Genomic DNA, 7,348 nt, shown 5'->3' with positions numbered 1-7,348 from the left:
AATTCTGTGGTTGCTCATTAGCAACAGTAGGGAAGGCTATGCATGTGTGGGGGCAGAGGACATATAGGAAGTCTCCGTATCTTTCCTTCATTTTGCTGTGAACCTACAACTTATCTTAAAATAAAAAAGAAAGAAAGAAAGAAAGAAAGAAAGAAAGAAAGAAAGAAAGAAAGAAAGAGAGAGAGAGAGAAAGAAAGAAAGAAAGAAAGAAAGAAAGAAAGAAAGAAAGAAAGAAAGAAAGAAAGAAAGAACAATGATCATTCCACTCACTCTATTCTCCCAACAATTTTGGCCATAAATGGTAGGCACTCAACTTTGACATCTACAATTACATGAAACTAAGCCCAATCCCAATCCTAACCACCATCCTGCCCAACACGGGTCCCTGTTCTACCGTATCTCACCCTCAGTTGCATCCCAAGCCCAACTGAGGGTGAGAGTAGACAACTGACATTTCCACCTTGAGGCAGGTGGCTCAAAGTAGTTGCATATCTGCACTGTATCCATATTATTTGGAGGTTTTAAGATAGAAGGAATAAAGGTCAGGGGGGAAACTCTAACATATCTTGGACTTCTGTATCCAGAAATTTCATCTCATTGTAATTAAATGTATCAGATCAAAATCTGTCCTACGATCTTAAAATAATAGAACTTTTCAGAATTGGGAAAGAGCAGTGCTGGATATGTGAAATCTTGAGTATGAAGTGATATCTGGCGAATAAATTATTTCATTCCGTGGCTTAATGGTTTTACTCTCAGTAAAATTTTGATAGTTTTTTACATTTGTTCTGGAATAAACCAGCATAATTTTTTTTCAAATAAAAAAAACCACATGGTTTGGATAAAGAAACTCAAAATAGCAGTGGTTTGCCAAAACCGGTTTAGCTTGGTGGATAGAGTGTCGGCCTGCGGACTGAAGGGTCCCAGGTTCGATTCTGGTCAAGGGCATATACCTTGGTTGCGGGCACATCCCCAGTGGGAGGTATGCAGGAGGCAGCTGGTCGATGTTTCTCTCTCATCGATGTTTCTAACTCTCTATCCCTCTCCTTCCTCTCTGTAAAAAATCAATAAAAATATATTTAAAAAAAATAACAGGGGAGAAACCAAGATGGCGGCATAGGTAAACACCAGAGTTTGCTGCCTCGCACAACCACTTTAAAAATACAACTAAAAGACATAACGGACATCATCCAGAACCACGGGAAGGCTTGCTGAGTGGAATTTCTACAACTAGAAGGAAAGAGAAAAGCATACCGAGACTCAGAGGAGGAGCGGTGCGGAAGGAAAATACAAAGGTGCGGAGGGGCATGCGGAGAGGGCTGGCGGCTGAGGACACGATTGTCTTTTTCTATCGGGAGGGAGTATCAGGCTCTGAGCTCCAGTTCCGGGCGAGTCTCTGGGGACCCACACTCATACGGGAGAAACGGGACTGTCTGGCATCGGTCGGAACTCGAGGGCAGCTTTCTCTCGGAGGCTCTCGCAGCGATTGCCAGGACCTCTGAAGGCAGGACTGAGAGCAGCCATACTGCTGGCTCACTCCGCCCGCCCTGTTGATCCCCTGGGACCCGCCCCGCCCAAGCTGTGCATGGAGGCTTTTGCATATGAAAGGCCCGGCCCTTTGTAATCTGAAAATAACTTAACAAACTGCAGCTGTCTCAAGGCCCCAGGGCAACTTGCATTGCTTTACAGCGGGCTTCTGCTGGGTAGCCGCAGGCAGAGGCTAGATTAGCACCTCCTTAGATCCAAGAGCCAGTGTACCCAGTGGTCAGAGTGGGACCATCCAATTTCAACTCCTCAGATCTATAAGGGACACACTCAGGGGGCAGACTCAGTGAGCACCAAAGCCCCACTGAAGCAAGTCTTGCCCCATAAGGGTGTCTACAGCACAGAAGTTCTCCCACCGTAGACACAGCTGATTCTCACAGCCAATTGGCCTGGAGGTCAAATCCTCCCAGTGTTAACTACAACAATCAAGGCCTAACTACAACAAGACTGTGCACAAAGCCCACAAGGGGGTGCACCAAGGGTGTCTACCTCAGGTAATTGGGACACTTAGCACAGGAAGCCACTCTATCGACACAGCGAAGCATAAAAAATGCCGAGACAAAGGAACAGGACACAAATGACAGAAATGGAGGAAAGCAAACTACTGGATATAGAGTTCAAAACCACACTTTTTAGGTTTTTCAAGAATTTTCTAGAAACCGCTGATAAATGTAGTGAGATCCTCAAGAAATCTAGTGAGACCCTCGATGTTGTGATAAAGGACCAACTAGAAATTAAGCATACACTGACTAAAATAAAGAATATTATACAGACTCCCAACAGCAGACCAGAGGATCGCAAGAATCAAGTCAAAGATTTGAAATACGAAGAAGCAAAAAACACCCAACCAGAAAAGCAAAATGAAAAAAGAATCCAAAAATACGAAGATAGTGTAAGGAGCCTCTGGGACCGCTTCAAGCGTACCAACATCCGAATTATAGGGGTGCCAGAAGAAGAGAGAGAGCAAGATATTGAAAACCTATTTGAAGAAATAATGACAGAAAACGTCCCCTACCTGGTGAAAGAAATAGACTTACGAGTCCAGGAAGCGCAGAGAAACCCAAACAAAAGGAATCCAAAGAGGACCACACCAAGACACATCATAATTAAAATGCCAAGAGCAAAAGACAAAGAGAGAATCTTAAAAGCAGCAAGAGAAAAACAGGTAGTTACCTACAAGGGAGTACCCATATGATTGTCAGCTGATTTCTCAACAGAAACTTTGCAGGCCAGAAGGGAATGGCAAGAAATATTCAAAGTGCTGAATACCAAGAACCTACAACCAAGATTACTTTATCCAGCAAAGCTATCATTCAGAATTGAAGGTCAGATAAAGAGCTTCACAGATAAGAAAAAGCTAAAGGAGTTCATCACCACCAAACCAGTATTATATGAAATGCTGAAAGGTATCGTTTAAGAAGAGGAAGAAGAAGAAAAAGGTAAAGATACAAATTATGAACAACAAATACACATCTATCAACAAGTGAATCTGAAAATCAAGTGAATAAATAATCTGATGAACAGTATGAACTGGTGATTATAATAGAATCAGGGACATAGAAAGGGAATGGACTGACTATTCTTGGGGGGGAAAAGGGTGTGGGGGTGCCGGAAGAGATTGGACAATAATCGTGCACCTATGGATGAGGACAGTGGGTGGGGAGTGAGGGCGGTGGGTGGGGTGGGAACTGGGTGGAGGGGAGTTATGGGGGGGAAAAAAGAGGAACAAATGTAATAATCTGAACAATAAAGATTTAATTAAAAAAAATAACAGTGGTTTAAATAAAATAGAAGCGTATCTCAATACCTCAAGTAAGTGTGGGCATCTAAGGCTAATATGGCAATGGTTCAATCACCATGAAACTAGACCCCTTCTCAATTTTTTGCTCTGCCATCTTCAAAGAGCTACTTCCACCCATGGTCCATGATGGCTGCTTCATTTCCAACCATTATATCTGAATTCCAGAAAGCAGTATGGAAGAAAGAACAAACCCCTATCTTTTAAAGCTACACCTACTTTCACTCATTCAGTCACTACTTAAATTACACATTTTATTTCTGCCTGTATCACATGGCCTTATGCCTTGATTCCAATAGATGATGTGCCCACGTAAATATTGGGGGGATCATTACTAAGAAGTGGGGTGAGGGAGATAAAGCCCTGCCCTTATATGGTGAAATCAGGACTTTAATTCTATCGTCCATTTTTTGAATCTACAGGGATCCCAGCCTTCCTGCAGAACCTCCTGTCTCCCCCAGAGGGCGCCAGAGTCCCCAGCTTCCTCAACTTTATCTTCAGACCCAATTGCAACGTAGTCTAAGGGAGACGTTCTGGATGCTGCTAAAGTCAGTGCAGGGCAGGTGGGAGTTCCGCAGTGCAGTGGTTAAGCCCCTGGGCCCTGCATAGAGCTGAGTTCAAATGCAGACATTCAGCCTGTGTGATCATGGGGAAGTCACTCGACCACTCTGCACCTAAAGTCCTCCAGACAGCTGTGTGACGTGTTCCCCACAGGGCCTGGCATATAAGATGAGCTCTGCCGAAGGTTTGGCTCAGTGGATAGAGCGTCGGCCTGCGGACTGAAAGGTCCCAGGTTCGATTCCGGTCAAGGGCATGTACCTGGGTTGCAGGCACATCCCCAGTGGGAGATGTGCAGGAGGCAGCTGATCGATGTTTCTCTCTCATCGATGTTTCTGGCTCTCTATCTCTCTCCCTTCCTCTCTGTAAAAAATCAATAAAATATATTTAAAAAAAAAAAAAAGATGAGCTCTGTGAGTGCATAGTGAGAGTGACGGATGGCGTGCTCCCCTCTTCCCCCCAAAGTGCAGTCTAACCCAAAGCTACAAATTTGCACTCATTCAGTCTCTCCAACAGCCTGTGGTCTGTCCCTCTGCCTCTCCTGCCTGGTTCATGCAGTACTCGCTCTCCTCTGCTCTTTGAGTTTGAGGGCTCTGGGGTTCTTAGGGAGACTGAAGGGCCATCCTTCTCCCCAAACCAGCCTTCAGTCTGTGGGATGACCCACTGAGACCCACAGAGGCCTCACGAGAAAATAAAAAGGCCCAAGTTGTGGGTCCTCCTGTTCTCCTTCCTGTTCAGGCCCTGGGTGTCCAGTGTGAACGTTTGCAGCCCAAGGGGCCCCATCTGTGCAGAGCTGAACTGAGTTAGACACCTTTAAGCCACTGCACCGACTTCCAATTCTAGATGGTGGACTGGGAACATGTATGTCTCTACCACCCCTAGCCCCTCAAATGCCACCAAAAGCACAGAATGGAAAAGAAGAAAGGAAATAAGCCCATAGGCTGAGGACAGGATGGCTGGAGGTGGGGGACATCAACTGCCCAGGGATTTTGGTTGACTGCTGGAAGACAGAGAAAGGGCTGATTGCAATGAGGGACAAATGGGGGCAGAGGAAACCATGGCCGAAGCACGCCTGAGAGATAGCTGACCCAGAGGCCGGAGCAGGTATGGAGCACAGCAGTGGGTTCTCTAAGGGGGACAACACACGTCGAAGGGATGGCAGTAGCCATATGGACCTCTGTGCCCCCCACTACCAACAGTCCAGGGCACAGGAAGTACTCTACATCGATGCCCATAGCAACAGCCTCACTCCTCATTCATAAAGATGAATTGGTCACCAGGTATTACCAGACAGCTGGGAAAAAAATAAAAATAATAACAATAAAAACACAAGAAAAGGAGAAGGATTAAGAAAAGAATAGCAAATAGCTATTGAGTTCTGTAGGCCTGGCGGTGTTTAACTCATTTAAAGACCCTCTGAGCTGGAAGCTATTGTTCTTTTGACTCTCCAGGAAACTGTCACAGAAAGGTGACATAACTTGGCTGAGGTTTGCACAGCGAGTGAGGGGCCAGAGATGGAATCTGAACTCGGGCAGTTTGTCTCCTGAATTATACTCTGAACTACTCAGCTACACTGCCTCTTTAATAAGCTAAACAAAAAGGGAACAAACTGATCCCAGAGGAAATAGATAATTGAAAGAACAGACGAATTGAAAGAATAGTCTAATACTATTACATTCATACAACAAAAAGAGGCAGTGACGAAAATAAAGCAAGATGTAACCCTTGGGAATTTAAAATGGAATCACTGAAATTAAAAAAAAAAAAACAACAATAGAAAAGAGTGTGAGCATTTGTGATTTGGGTGTTCAAAATGAATTCACTCTTCTTTTAGTGAATAAAATAAAATAAAATACTCTGACTCCCCCGCAGTATTCTCAAATCCTTTGGATTGGATGGGATTAGCAACCACAACCAACACTCGAGTTTGCGACATAAGAAGAACTCATTCCTGCTGGAAGTCCACCATAAACAGCCAGTGGATAAAGACAACACTGAGGGCAGAGGAAAGATATATAGTGACCCTGGGTCCTTGATGACATCATTGGAGCCCCTGGATCAAGCCTTACCTGAAGCTAAAAGGGGGGGTGCTTCTCTCCCTCATATCCACTGATTAAATCCCATAGAAGGACTCCCTTAATCCATGCCTCAGTTGTGTGTACATACCTCAGATGAGTCACCATCAAGGTAAACTGCCAGACCTTGGGTATAAGCCCACCCCAAAGGCACTGCAACTGAAAAACAATCCAAGTCACGCAACTGGACTAAGGGAGCAGCAGTTCCCAAAAAGAATGCTGGGTAAGCACATAGCAGCTACCCCATGTCACTACACGCACCAAGGAGCCGGGCATGGGGAAGTGTGCATGGCGAGTGGACCTTGTGGCCACACAATGGAGATGACATCTGTTTCTTCTCTCGGAAAGGAAAAAGAAAGGCAATTAGAAAACCAGAAACAACAAAATCTATTCCAAGGGCCCAATATGAAGCCAACACTTGTGAGGCATGATTTTGAGCAATTAGCGGAGTGTAAGAAAAGAGACTGTGGGAAGAGAGAGAGAGAGACAGAGAGACAGAGAGACAGAGAGGGAGAGAGACTGCACTTGACCTTAACGTTTCAGACAGCAAATACTCCCCTTCGCGGAGCAGAGGGGCTATCTCAGTTGGAGCTTTCTCGTGACTTGGTTCTGCAGTAAGTAATGTTTATATCATCATGATGGGTTAGTTTTCAGTTTTCAGAATCAAACTAAAGCTAAAGAATGGAAGATTTCATTATAATTGCAGAACATATAAGTGTTATAAACTTTGACCATGGGAATGTAAAAACAAAACCAACAGAAATTAGAAGGAGGCGGAAGGAAGGTGTCAGATGGCATGGAGTGGCTAATTGTCCTTATATAGAGCTGGGGCTCAAGAAGTACTGTCTGGCCCAGCGGGTGGCTCAGCTTGTTGAGCTTTGTCCCATTCACCAAGAGATTGCCAGTTCTATTTCCTGTCAGGGCACATGCCGGGGTTGCAGGCTCGATCCCAGTATGGAACATGCAGGAGGCAGCTGATCCATGTTTCAATCTCTCTCTCCCTCGCCTTTCCTCTCTCTCTAAAATCAATAAAAACATGTGTTGTTTTTTTTAAAAATTTTTTTAAAGAAATACTGTCTGAAGTTGATGGAAGAAAAACTACGTTTTAAATGTGAGTGGGCATGGGGAGAGCTGAGAGATAGTGTGGTTTAAATTCTTAATGATAAGCTGTCATTAGTTGCTCTCTTGAGTTACTACATTGAGAAACAGAGGCAAACATATTATTTAATACTCTGAAGTTAAAACTCTAGAATAGCTAAAAATGGAAAAAGTTCTGAGAAGTGGAACTGGGTGTAGGGAATTGGGTGTGTTTTTTTGCTTTGTCCCATTCTGTACTGGTTGAATTTCTTTACCGACATATATTATACCCTAT

Source organism: Myotis brandtii, unplaced genomic scaffold (assembly GCF_000412655.1).
Source record: "Myotis brandtii unplaced genomic scaffold, ASM41265v1 scaffold45, whole genome shotgun sequence".
NCBI lineage: Eukaryota > Metazoa > Chordata > Mammalia > Chiroptera > Vespertilionidae > Myotis > Myotis brandtii.
This window is presented reverse-complemented; position numbering follows the sequence as displayed.